At 45.2% G+C, this 14,723-nt stretch overlaps 1 long non-coding RNA gene across 1 annotated transcript in view; it reads left to right on the forward strand.

Moving 5' to 3' along the window:
- The window catches only part of LOC147445218 (uncharacterized), a 47,621-nt gene extending 35,513 nt beyond the window's left edge, over positions 1-12,108 (forward strand). The window contains exon 2 of the long non-coding RNA XR_015189760.1: positions 11,880-12,108. This is a non-coding gene — a long non-coding RNA (uncharacterized LOC147445218). The remainder of the gene's footprint in view (positions 1-11,879) is intronic.
- Positions 12,109-14,723: the final 2,615 nt, after the last annotated feature.

Here is a 14,723-nt window from a genome sequence, read left to right on the forward strand (position 1 = left end):
AATTCTTTTCAGTCCACTTGGCCATTTCTATTCCAGCTGGGCACGCTACGTCTTCACTTTGTGACATGCTCCGTGTCCCGTCTGCTCCTGTGCATGAGGGTTATGGCCCCGCCCTCTCCTCTCTAGCTGCCTGCTGTGCCCTTGCATTGCTCACACCTCGTTGGCATCTCCCTTCGCCCTCATGCCCCCAGCCTCGTCGCCCGATTACTGCCTATTCTCATCAATTGGCCACCCTTGCCGTTGCCTTCCTTGCTCCTTCTCGCTGCCGCCGCCCCCAACATTGAGCCTCGCCATGCCATTCTGCCTCCCTCGCTTAGCTTTATCTCTCGGCACTGACTTGCTGCCCTCGAGTTTGTGTGTGTGTTTCTGCGAGCTTGCTTGTTATGTGTGCGTGTGTGTCTGTTGTGTGTTTGGGTTTCGTGCGTGGGTTGGGCCTGTGCTTTGTGTGCTTGCAGGTCGCTGTCTTTGCGTGTGTGTCAGGCATGTCTATCTGCGTGTGTTTCGGTTTGGGGGTGTGGGCGTTTGTTGCTATGTTCGTGTGTTGTGTGTGCCTGCTTGGCTTTGCGGTGCTGCTGCTTCTTCAAGCTAGAGTTTCCCCAAGACGTTCACTTCCTCGATGTGTTTTTGGACTGTGAAATGGTAGCAGCTCTCTCGGGTGTCTGTTGGTGCTTCTTCCCGCCCATCATCCTCCTTGCTGGTTTAGTTTCTTCCTGGCTGTCTTGGGTAGCATCGCTGCCCCCTTACCACTTAGTTGGAGGACTCTTTGCTTGACAATTACGAGGTGCCCATCTTCCAGAGGCATCTGTGGATATCTTCTCCTCCTGGCTCTCCACCTAGTTCCCAGGGCACTTTTACCCTCATTAGGAGGGGTTTTAACTTTTCCCCATGGTTTTTTCAGTTATATCGATGTTCCAGCCTACGGGTGTTCAGGTTTTTCAATCTCCATATAGGCCTTACTTCTTCAAAGATTCTATCCCTTCAGGCAGCCTTGTACTTTGTCTTTGGACGGTTAGAGAGAGAGAGAGAGAGAGAGAGAGAGAGAGAGAGAGAGAGAGAGAGAGAGAGAGAGAGAGAGAGAGAGAGAGAGAGAGAGAGAGAGAGAGAGAGAGAGAGAGAGAGAGAGAGAGAGAGAGATGAAATGACATGAAATGTTATATTAACGTCTTTAAAAGGCCAAAGTGACCTATGAGACCAAAAAGTTACAATGTGGTGGATTTGATACAAAGTCAGAGTAACAAGATGACAAAATGACATAATGACAAAATAAAATACTATGGAATCCTAAACTGCTAGGTGTGAACTAAGTAGCTAGCCAGGATAGCTAGATCACAAGAGACCAGCATCGGTCGCTGGCGGATCTCATCAATCTTCTCCATGGTCAGTAGTCTAACCGGGCGTCGTGCATGCGGGGCCAAAGTGATCCAAATCCTCTGATGCAGCCTCCGTCGATGCTGTGTAGTCCTCCGCAGTCGTGGGCGTCTGGATCTCCCCAGCTTAGTCGCTCGGTCGACCAGTGTGCCTCTGGTGTGAGGTGACGAGCTCTGCTGTGGTAGTAACTCTTCCGGGTGTCCAGTGGCAGCTCTCAAGCGAGAGCTTGCTGATAGAGCAAGCAATGGACTAGAGGAAGGGGAATTCTAGCCCTCGGTGATAGAGGAAATCAAGGTCATCGAGGAGCAGGTACGGATGATCAAAGAGGAAGAGAAACAGAAGGTGGTAAAGACCTCTTCGTGGATGGATGTGATCACGAAGACGCAGAAGAAGGCGGATGAGGCCGAGAAATGGATAGAAGTCGCTAAGAAAGGGAAAGGGAAAGAAACCACATCTGTCCCCACTCCTACAATCATCAACCTGACTCTAGAAGAAGAGCAACGAAGGAAAACTAGAGCTTTGCATATAAGAGTAACCGGTCTAAAAGACCGAGATGATGTGGAAGGGGAAGTCGAAGAACTTCTCCACATGATGGGTAGTGAGGCTACTCATACAAAGGCATGGAGGGTAGGGAAGAAGACACAAGGCAATGGGGAGACTTCAATAGGGAGAGCTTTAATCATCCGTTTCCCATCCATGGAGGTAAAGAAGGACTTCTTGAAGAGGCGTCTACACTAAAGAAAACGGGCATATTCCTTGGAGATGACCTCACTCTCACACAGCTTGCGCATATGAGAGAGGTAATGCGAGAGATTCAAGCGGCAAGGGAGAAGGGAAAGATGGCCTTCTACAGAGATGGTCGGGTGGTGATTGTAGAGCGACACTCTACATGACGGTGCGAGACCTATGGGACCACACTCAAAGTTGCCACCTGGAATTGTAATGGATCTATGTGCCTTGATGTGGGTTCTTTTGAGGATAGTTTTACAGGAAGAGACATCGTCTTCTACTCTGAGACACATCAGGCCCCTGGGCAGTCTATGCCTCACATTAGTGGATATAGATGGGAGACAGCCTGTAGATAGGAGACACGATCAGAGCACAGAGGGCGGGGCTCAAGAGGAGTGGCAGTGTTATTCAGGGAGGAGTTGCAGCCATTGATAACATATAGCCCGCAGGGATGAGCAAGCTAGGTACATGTGGGTGAGATTGAGAGCAGAGACAGGTTGATATCTTTACATTGCTATTTGCTACTTCCCCCAGTACGTCAGTTTATGCACCACCCAAAGGACAGTCCCCCCTTTCTATTTTGGATGATGACATATGGGAGTTGTCTATAGATGGTGACATCATCATTCTAGGGGATTTCAATGCTAGGACTGCCCATCATCAGACAGTATTTTATGATACTTCAGAGGAGATGCTGAGAGAGCTGGATGTTGCAGAGACGGGCCTATCCAGATTATCACAAAATGGGGAACACACTATGGACTACACTTGATAGACATGGGGACTGCACATGGATTGGCCATCTTGAATGGCCTACAAAGATTTCCCGCTACGGGGGGTTTTACATGCTTTCCACACAGACATGGAGCCAGCACAATGGATTATGTCATGGCACAGCCGAGCCTCATCTCTAGTATCCAGGATCTCACGGTTGGACCCAGAGACCTGTTGGTGTGGCAGTGGATTATGCTCGTGTCATTGACCACCTCTTTTCAGTTTAGTGTAGCACACAAGCCACGGGCAGCAGCCTCTACTCGCTACACCTTCACGCGGGAGACGGACTCTGTATACATAGATGGGATCTACAGACGCCTGTGCACAGAGGAGCCAGGGCGACCTCTGGAGGAGCTTACTACTATACTGACACAAACACTACATGATGCAGCAGCAGAGGCATACGCACATACCCAGCCTGAGCAGAGACGCTGGTCGAGGAGCATGCCCCAGAACAGTTGGTATGATGAGGAATGCCGAGACACTAGAGCTAGACTTCAGAGGGAGGTGCTTTTGGGGGACATCACTCACAGACAGTCACAGATTGACTTCCGACGCCTAGTCCGGCGGAAGAAGAGGGCATTTTTGGCTCACCTAGAGCAGGATCTATACCAACTATTCTCGAGTCAGGACTCACATGAGGCATGGCGGCTCTTTCATGAGCACTCTCTCCCCCCCCCCCCCCCCCCCCCCCGGACATCACTTCTACAGAGGCGTGGGGCCAGCACGCATCATCTCTGTACACAGTTCCTGAGCAGCCCTCCCTTCCCGACCCCCCCGATCCATGCCCACACACATGTGCTTTTTTCACTGTTGAGATGGTGAGGAAGGTCATTGACAGGATGAGGATTGGGAGAGCATATGATCATGATGGCTTAGTGGCTGAGCATTTCACGCATGCCAGAGATCTACTAGCAGAGCTTCTAGCAATTATGTTTAACCGTGCCATGTGTGAGGGCTTGCCTGATATTGGGAGCCTATCTACTACTGTACCTATCTTCAAGTCGGGAGACCCTATGGAGCCTGGGAATTATCGCACTATCATGATTGGACACACATTGGCAGGTTGTACGCATCTATTCTTGAGCAACAACTGAGTAGATGGGCAGAGAGAGAGGGGATACGCGCAGCCGGGCAGGCAGGGTTTAGGAGGGGTTTTTCTACTCTTGACCATATCTTGACACTTAGAGCCATCATTGAGAAGGGCAGATTGCGTGGGAGACGGATCTATTGTAGCTTTGTGGATTTCCGCAAAGCATTTGACACAATGCCCAAAGCTAGATTGATGCGCAGATTACAGCAGATGGGAGTACCCACAGAGCTCATTTGGGGGGTCATGGCATTATACAGGTCAGTAGTGGGCCATGTACGCACCTCAGAGGGTCTATCCACTATTGGGGTGAAGCAGGGCTGCCTGCTCTCTCCTACTCTATTTGGTATGTATGTGGATGAGGTTTCTGACTACATTGAGAGAGATGGTGATAGAGGTGCACAGCTGGCAGGGACATGGATTCCACTATTGTTATATGCTGATGATATTGTGTTGATCTCCGACTCTCCGGAAGGGATGCAACGTCACTTGGATGCTTTGCATAGGTTTGCCCAGGAAAGTGGTTTGTCCGTCAACCTTGGTAAAACCAAGGTCATGGTATTTAATACCACATCACAGTGGATCAGGAGGTCAGCGCCCGCATTCACATACGGCCAGGAGAAAATGGAGTATACAGATGCTTATACTTACCTTGGAGTGGTTTTTAGTGGGCCAGCATTTTCATTGAGGAGGGCAGCAGAGACTAGATTGACCAGAGCCAATTGGGTAGATTGGAAAGGATGTGTTCACAGGTTCAGTTTCAGGAGCCTCGGACGAAGCTCTGGCTCTTTGACACTTTGGTGGCTTCTGCATTGCTTTATGGAGAGAGAGAGAGAGAGAGAGAGAGAGAGAGAGAGAGAGAGAGAGAGAGAGAGAGAGAGAGAGAGAGAGAGAGAGAGAGAGAGAGAGAGAGAGAGAGAGAGATGTGTGATGAAATGTAATATTAACGTCTTCAAAAAGGCCAAAATGACCTATGAGACCAAAAGGTTACATGTGGTGAATCTAATTTCAGGTCAAGGTACAGAAAGTACAAAGAATTGAAAAGAAAATAGTGGGTAGGGGTGGGCTGAAAGATGATACAAAGGGGATACAAAGGGTGAGTTGATACAATGGAGCTCTCTGATAGTAGAGGCATCATATATATACACATCAGTATCCAAAAGGCTATAGAGGTTCAATGTCCTCCAAGGTAAGCACTCTTGTCGGGACGGCTCCTATATCGCGCCAGTATGGTATGGATCCTTTGTCGCAATGTGCGTCGATGTCGAGAGGGTCCTCTCATCCGTGGGCGGCGGGACCGCCCCAACTCTATCGCCCAATCAAGCAGTATGCCTCTGGTGCCTTTGGTGCTGCTATGCTGTGGGGGCTGCTCGAACTCCTCTGTCTGTGACTCAAAGAAATCTGTAATCTACCGTTGTCGCTGGATCTCTCTCATTGTGCCTCTCTTCAAGAGGTCCTCTGAGTGTCTGCGAATCTCCAGAGTAAGTATAATCCGAGGCATCTCTGATCTTGGTATCTATTGACTCTAGAAAGTGGTCCAAAATCCTCTTTAAATAGACAGTGAAAGCGGCCTCATATCTCGTAGTATACTGGGCAGTGACATATGTAATGTAGCTCTGTCTCTGGCCTATCTGGCTCACCTGACAAATCCTGGACTCAACGAGTACTTCTCTAAATCTGCTTGTCTCGATCTCTAGCTTATGTGATGTTAGGTGCAGCGGAATGAATGTTTGCGCTTTGCTCAAGATGAGTGCTACGAACTGTGCTCAAGGTTCCTTTTGTTCTTATGGAAGTTAGAGCCTTCCGTTCTTAATGAGAGAATGCTATGATCACAAACAAAGTGAATGGACACTGTGCGTGCAAGTGTATGAGACTGAGAGATAGAGAGAGAAGAGAGATACGACACCCTCCGAAGGCCCCACTCTCGTCGGCGAGAGTGGTCTACTATTGATTGCACAATCTGGTACAAATGGAATGCATGAGACTGATGCAAGTCTAGGCTATGTTGACGATGACGACGGGAATGACGAAGTCGACCTAAGGGCTGAAATCTGCAATCTTGCTACAGTTGTCCAAAAACGCTATGGGCTGAAATCTGCAATTGAGTCAAAAACATTGATTCGAGGGCTCTTTTCTGTGGGTTTCTTACCCAAATTGCCCTACCTACTGTTGTTGGAAAGTAACTTAAATTAATAAGTGAAAAATGTCAAAAATAGGGAAAATAGGCTAAATGTATTGGAGAATTCCCTTGATAGAATCTGATAGTATTCTGATGGGAATATTGATGATCATACTGTGTGCAACCAGAGGATATGCATCTATGCTAAGTGACTGGGCATGCACAGTTTACGAATAGACTCACAAAAAGTGCCAGATCACTTCTAAGCTAGACTGACTGGACTGACTGAACCCTGTTATGCTGTAGCTTGTCCACGGACACATCGGGTTGGATGTCACGTGACATCCCCTCCTTTTCAAAGTGAGGTACTGGTACCGAACTGTATGGCATCGAGGGAGATCGCCAATAGCATCCGGAATCCTAGAAGGGACTCTTCGCTGGCCCACTCGGATGTGTGGGTCGTGCGGTACTTGAACTTCATAAAGGTCTGCAACGCTTGCTTCTTTGGGCCGCACCGAAAGCGACACAAAGTCTTTTGTGGCTCCTTCGATGCTTCAACTTCGTTGAGAGTCATGCTTCTTTCTTCTTCAAGAATCTCCATGGCTGAAAATTCCTGAAACCATTTCTAACACAAAACCATGAACATACCCATTCCATGTTAAGTGAGTGGAAAAAATCTTGTCTTCCTCAAAGACTGTGCATGCAATGTAGATGAACAAACAGATGGAGTGCTAAACCGTTCACCACACACACGCAAACAATGAGATCGAATCTTTCTCTTTGGATCTAGAGCAATCAACTGTGGCATTTCACAACGGAAATGCCCATGCTTGGGGCTCATACTTTCATGTGCTCTTTCTACAACTATGTCATGCCAAGGAAGAGACATGGAATGTGACTTCCTTACATACATACTTTTCAGCTTTTCATGAAAAATCCGCATACATTCGTGCTCATCCATGAGAGAAACGTGCTTAACATACAATATGTCATGCCTAGGAAAAGGGATCACATAAAGATGCTAAATAAAATACAGGAAACGATCACGAATGAAACACTCGAACAATGCGGGCGTATCAATCATGCGAACACATAATACTTCCTGTGAGGGTTCTTTGGACCTAGGCTCGAGAGCCAAGATCGATCCTTCGTGATTGATCGAATCTGCAACGAGGTTAGCTTCGCTAGCAAAAGCATCAACTAACACATTATCCTTGTGAACAATCACATCTTCTTCATGCAAATCATCATACTTGTCATTGGCATCCAAATCATCATGCTCATCATTATCATTCAAATCATCATGCTTTTCACAATCATGCAAATCCTGTGTATCATGCTTTGGAGAAGAAGAGACCGAAAGAGTCTCCTTTTCCCGAATCCTTTCAATCTTGTCCTGCATATAAGCAATGAGAGAGGGAGAATGAACAATGTCCTCTCCATGACTGACAATGGGAGAATCACTTTTGGCAGTGAGAGTGAAAGTGTTAGCCTCCCAATCAATGAGAGGGTTAGCATCACGAAACCATCGAATGCCCAAAATCATATCACATCCTGAGAGAGAAGAGACAACAGATCTTCTAGTGAAGGCAGCTTTTTGAATTGCAAACAACACATCAAGGCACTCCTCCGTGATGAGAGCGTCCATACCGGGAAGAAAGCCAGAGACCTCGATAGGAGATCTCTGACTAACTTCTAGGCGGGCTCTCTCAACAAGAGAGGGACTGATCACATCATGCATACTACCTGGGTCAAACAATATGACAAAACGCTGCCCCGTCATACAACCATAACATTTAATGAGAGAATCATCAATGGAAGGGTCATGAGAAACTTGGGGCACACTCGTGTTATCATTAATTGCTTGAATAGAGGAAGTGGATTCTGTGGATTCTTTAGATTCATTCGATTCAAGCTTAGGACATGTTCTTTTCATGTGACCCTTAATGTGACTATGAAAACAACGACCTTCCTTAGAATAAGTGCTTTGCTCTTCCGACGTGATGTATCCTCCTACAATTCCTTGTGCTACCTTTTCATCTGGAGTAAGCTTAGGTTTAGCAATTGTGTTAGCCTTACCCTTAGATTCATTGGAAGATTCTTTTCTGAGAGACTGTTGGAAGATTGGTTAGAAGAGTTACCATAGCTACCGTTCTTACCGTTCTGAGGGTTCTGAGAAGTCTGCGAGGTACTTGTGGACGTCTTGTTCTCCTTAGGCTTTCCCTTGTTGTGCTTCATCTCCTGTGCGAGAGCAATCGCTACCGCCTTGTTGAGATCGATTGGATCGAGCACCGTACTTGATATACTCGTCCAATCCATAAAGGGATGCCTCTTTGCGTTCATCATCCGACTTGCGTAATTGGGTACCTAGTTGCAAAACACGACTAGAAGAAGACATAACCGGCATACCATTTTGCTTGAGAGCGCGCCAATTGTCCTTCAATCGTGCGAGGTACTGAGGTGGCATAAACCGCGCCTTGAGCTTGTCTTGGAAATCAGCCCATTTGAAGGAAAGGGGCGTGAGTTCGTCGGCTTCCTCTAGGTGCGCGGCTAGCTATGCCTCTTGCCATGCGTGGTACCAATTGATGGCATCACCGGCAAGGTACATAACTGCCGTCAAAACTTTGCTATTTCCTGTCTTCTTAGTTGTCGCAAAATAAGCATTAAATTGATGCAACCAAGAATGAATAACCGTAGCATCCATCTTACCATCATACTTACTAAAAGTCAACTTCTTTGTGACTGGATGGTTGGAATCTGCATCATGGCTTGCACCACTTGATGAACTCCCACGATCTTTGGCTGGTTCGGACTTCGAGGCAAGTACTTGTCGAATCAATTCTCGAGTGCGTAGTTCTCGTTGGGCCTCACGCTCAATCTCCAAGGCCACTCTTTGAGCTTCACGCTCGGCCTCCAAGGCCGCGCTTCGTGCTGGCGCTTCCTCCTTTCGTTGTGCTTTTCTTTCTTTTCGTTCGTCGTGCTCTCGTTCTAAAGCAAGGCGATTCGCTTCTTGTTTGGCCCATCATGTCCATCATCTGCTTGATCATTGCCTCCATAGGGTTTGGTACACTTGGTGGCGTAGATGGCGAAGGGGGAGGGTCGAAAAAATCTCCTGGTGGGGAAAATTTTTCGTCGCCTCTCTCATGCTCATCACTTGTATGCAAAGTATCCATTCCGCTTTGGGTGACGACCATGCACTATGGTCTTTGGTTCTTAAGTCCACGAGGAACTTGGGTTCTTGAGGGTCTTAGAGGTTCTTGAGGGTTTCTTTCGCTTGCAAACCGTGTTTGAGAAGGATCTTCTCTTCACCCGAGTTCTACTCCTTTCCGTGGGCGCACCTCTTGGCGGCCTTGCGCTCACAACAAGGTTGCTTTTTCCCACCTCACGTCGATTGGCCGGCCGTTAAGTGCACGGTCCGCTCTCAACGAGTGAAAAGAGACAAGGGGAGGTTGGACAAGCTCTTCTTTCTTGGGATTCCTGTCACTCTTCAAAAACACGATTAGGAATCGACACGCCCAAGCGAACTTGGGTTCGTGCGATCGCTACAAGCAAAAAAAATTCTTGTGATTCTTGTGGTTCTTTCCTTGAGTGATACAGAACATTACCAAAGCTTTGATACCAATGTTAGGTGCAGCGGAATGAATGTTTGCGCTTTGCTCAAGATAAGTGCTCCGAACTGTGCTCAAGGTTCCTTTTGTTCTTATGGAAGGTAAGAGCCTTCCGTTCTTAATGAGAGAATGCTATGATCACAAACAAAGTGAATGGACACTCTGCGTGCAAGTGTATGAGACTGAGAGATAGAGAGAGAAGAGAGATACGACACCCTCCGAAGGCCCCACTCTCGTCGGTGAGAGTGGTCTACTATTGATTGCACAATCTGGTACAAATAGAATGCATGAGACTGATGCAAGTCTAGGCTATGTTGACGATGACGACGGGAATGACGAAGTCGACCTAAGGGCTGAAATCTGCAATCTTGCTTCTGCTGTCCAAAAACGCTATGGGCTGAAATCTGCGATTGAGTCAAAAACGCTGATTCGGGGGCTCTTTTCTGTGGGTCTTTGACGTTGAAAATCTGCAGGTTTAGGGCTGAAAACTGAGGTTCTTCATGGTTGAAAACTGATGGTCCTTCTGGGGCTGAATTTGCTACTCTTCGCGGCTTGAATTTGCAACTATTTCATGGCTGAAATCGCTGCTTAAAACTGGCCGAGGCTGAAATTTGCAAATGCCAGGAAGTGTCAAAAATGCTAGGGCTTGCTGATGTCAGAAAACGCTAGGGCTGGGTCCTTGCAAAAACGCTAGTAACTGTGGTCTTCTGGCGATGACAACTGTTGCAAACCGCTAGCTCTGGGGATGATGGCGATGGTGTGATGATGCAGAAAACGCCAGCTTGGAGATGCTTCTAAAAACTTTAGGGAAGGAAATCCCCTGCTTGGAGGGGAAAGTCCACCAAGGTTCTTGTGAGAAGTTGCCTGCTGAGCTTGGCTCCTGTTGCCTCTTCTGCCAAATAGTGCTAGCTTTGGTTTGCTTATATATTTTCTTACCCAAATTGCCCTACCTACTTTTGTTGAAAAGTCACTTGAATTAATAAGTGAAAACTGTCAAAAATAGGGAAAATAGGCTAAATGCACTGGAAAATTCCCCTGATAGAATCTGATGGATTGTGATGGGAATACTGATGATCATGCTGTGTGCAACCAGAGGATATGCATCTATGCTAAGTGACTGGGCATGCACGGTCTACGCCTAGACTCACAAAAAGTGCCAGATCACTTCTAATCTAGACTGACTGGACTGACTGAACCGTGTTATGCTGTAGCTTGTCCACGGACACATCGGGTTGGATGTGTCACGTGACATGTGAGGATATGCGTATCTGACCAATAGCACAATGTATCCCGTCGGATAGATGAGTATCCATGGATCCTGGTTTGATCACAAATCCATCCTCTGAAGCTCGAGAAGATGCTCTCTATAGAAAGCCATATTCGTACCCAACTCATGTGTAGGCTATATCCATGTCCTCTTCGTATCCAACCGAATCAAGTCCTATCTGATAAGCCTGGTATTCTCTGCCCTAGTGAGGGAGATGGAGGGTGCATCCAGAGAGTACTGAAATGGGGGTAGCTGATCCATACTAAAGCCATGTAACTGAAACAGAGAGAGAGAGAGAGAGAGAGAGAGAGAGAGAGAGAGAGAGAGAGAGAGAGAGAGAGAGAGGTGCCTCTAGTTTATAGATGCAGGGACCCACCACAGGATCCACTCCTATAGGCTTCATTTTTTTGACGAGATTCCACCTGCATCTTTTGAACTCTACTGTGCCAGCTCCTCCTGTAGAGATATCACCAGTATCTTCTGAACCCATTAGGGTTCTTGGGGATTCTACTGTGCCTTAAGGGATTTTTGATCGTGACGATGTTCCTCTTGCTATGAGTATGGCACAGTATGAGAAGAACTTTCCCACACCTCGGTTTCAAAGAATGTATATTTTAGGAGATCTGAGAGAATTTTATTCTTAGAAGACCTGTGTATTCAGCTAATACACAGGCCTTCAGGAATTTTTGATCGTGACGATGATCCTCTTGCTATGAGTATGGCACAGTATGAGAAGAACTCTCGGTCTCAAAGAATATATATTTTAGGAGATCTGAGAGAATTTTATTCTTAGAAGACCTGTGTATTCAGCTAATATACAGGCCTGCATTCTCTTACTTTGTTGTGTAGTTATATGCATATTATGAAAAAAACCTTATGTGCACTATGCATGACACTGATTTTCAACTTTGCTTTGCTGAACAGGTCTTCGGTACAACAAGGTCCATGAACTATGCATTTGCATATATTATTGTGAAGGGTTACTCTAGTGACTTCCCTTGATATCAAGATTATTAAACCATACTGTCCGAATGTCAATAACTGTGCTCGTTCAAAATTTATGGGTTCATAGTGCCTATGGAGAAAGATGGTGTTGCCACATGAAGGTCATTATTTATCTTTGCCATTAAAATATGTCAGGGATGTACTGAGATGTTTGGTTTGTGCTTTTTTGCTCTAGTCTAGTGATTGTATCCATAAGATGTTGTTTTGAGGCGCAAAGAAAAGTTGTTTAGTATCCCTCATTGTGCTCTGCTTGCATTTGTCTTCGGACTGCCAAGGTCATGTTTTGTGGAAGCTTACCAGAGGAACGGTGCTTGATTGCAAGACTTGTTTTGAGAATTACGACTAGGATTATTGGTTTTGCTTTGCGTGTGACCAACTCCGACTATGTACTGCTCTGAGTAGGCGATTAATGTGATGGTTGTCTTTGTATTTTGGACCAGTTTATTGAGGTGATCAATGTGATGGGATGTGGGAGGAATATTGGGCCTTTTTGGTGAATCCATATGTTTCAAAGTTTTATGAAACTTTTGTGAGGGTTTTGATTTGTATTGACTGTCTGTGACTTGTAGTTGTGGTAAAAATCTCTCAATGGCTGCTCTTGTGCTTCTGTTGCCTTTGTTTCGTTGGTATTATACCCAGATCGGTGGTGGTTGTCCTCAACAGTTCTGCACTTCAAGGAGGTTTTTCGTGAAGGTCAGCTAGATTTATTTCTGGTTCCAGCGAGTGTTTAGGCTTGAGCAAACAAGGTTTTGCTGCAAGGGAAGAAAATGTCTAGAGTTTCCAATGGTTGCTATATTGGAACTACCATGCTATGGAAAGAACTACTTTGTTGAAAGTCTTTGATGCTATGTTTCATTCTAAAATCTGTTTGATAGGAGAATGCAAGAAGCGTGGTATAAAAAAGTTGCAGCTATGTCCAAAGGAGGTGTCAATGAAAAGTTTTAGATTACAATAAAGGTTCTGGAGGACATTGTCAAAGGTAACATTGATCGAGGGAAAAAATTACCATGATGGTTCCTGGGTGCATCTTCAAAAGGATCAGTCAACACTTTCTTTGGAGATGCTCCTTAGAAAAGGAAAAATAAAAATAACATTGCCTAAGGCTAACAAAGCATTAAACAATAGCATTAATGGGATCTCATTCTCCACCTCTCCACAATGTTTCTTGCATGTCGTAAATATTTCACTTGAAGAGTCTAACCATGCAAGATCATCCTTTGAGTGACATTAAACATTCCATGACATCTAGACCTACTTTCCCAGCTAGTCTTACATAAAACGTTGCTCTCTTGTTTTTGGTTGTAGATACTCTCACCAATTATAGCTTTGCAAAGGCACCTTACTCCTAGAGGCATCACCTCTGGAAAATGTTGTGGTTGTATCTTGCATCCTTGGAGTTTCTTTCGAGGAATGAGTGACGTGGTGTATCTTTCATCCTTGAGAGTTTCCTTTTCCTCCAAGGCCACATTGGCTTGATTTCTCCAATGTACATGAACTGGGGGCTTTGCAAACTTTGTAATAGGAGTAGCTTCATCTTTGTTGCTTGGTGTTGGTCTAGCTGGGAGCTTAGATTTGAAGCCAACTTACATGCTACGTAGCGAGGGACATGAACAACATATTACTGCATTTAAGAAGCATTCTTTGGATTGACTTGGAAATAAATAATTGACACAAGGTTGCCCTGTAAGGAATTCCATTATATATGTGATCATTGCAGGGCTTTTTAAGGTAGAAGGGGATTTTTATTTTCTAAAAGAATTTTGAGGGTTTCCAAGGTTAATCATGCTAGGAAAAAATTTTAGTTGTAGACTAGAGCATAGATATACATGCATATGTCATATGTACCTATACGTACTTCATATGCATCTATATTTTGCATCTACTTACCACAAAGCACAAAATGTTGCTACATCATATTAAATACTGATTGGAGTACCTATGATAGGAATATAGGTACAACTAGAAAAGTACAAATGATGACGAGTACCTTTCATTCTTAGCATTAGGTGGTGCTTCTAAAGTATTGTGATAGTCATGTACGTACTTGTCAAGTCCCTATCACCTTGCTCCTAAGGTGATAGGTACTCATTATGCACCTGCATACGTACACCAAATAGTTTGAAAGTGCCTACACTAGGCACACAAGGTACACATTATGAGCATTTGGCATGATGTGTGTGACTTTGGAATTTACCTACACAACTCTCGTGAGTATTCTTTATGCCTATAAATAGTCTTTATGGCCCTTCTTGGACCATTAATTTTGAGAAAATAGTGTAGGTGGATGTTGTATTTTGGGGGTGATTACATGAGTTACTATGCCATATATACTAAGTTCATGAACATATGCACAAAGGACTTTATAATATGTAGGATAATTATATAGGCGTAAATGTTGAATACTCACAAGATTTGTGTAGGTAGTCAAATGTACAAAGTCACACACGTCATGCTAAATGCTCAAAGTGTGTACCTTGTGTGCCGAATGTAGGCACTCTCAAACTACTTGGTATACTTATGTAGTGCTGATGTTACCATTACTAATTGTCTTGCAAGTACTTTACCTACACTCTCTTCACAAGTACTTTGATAGCACATACACTTGATTTTAGATTAGGATTAAACAATATGAACCTTATGTGAGGTGCATCTATATTATGATAACCTTACAAGTACATATACAATTATCATAAATACCCCTCGGGTTTCTTTGCCAGTAACAGAGGATCACTTGACCATACTTGTTTTTTGTACTCTATGTAG

This window comes from Adiantum capillus-veneris, chromosome 12 (genome assembly GCF_014529385.1).
Source record: "Adiantum capillus-veneris isolate H3 chromosome 12, ASM1452938v2, whole genome shotgun sequence".
Lineage (NCBI taxonomy): Eukaryota > Viridiplantae > Streptophyta > Polypodiopsida > Polypodiales > Pteridaceae > Adiantum > Adiantum capillus-veneris.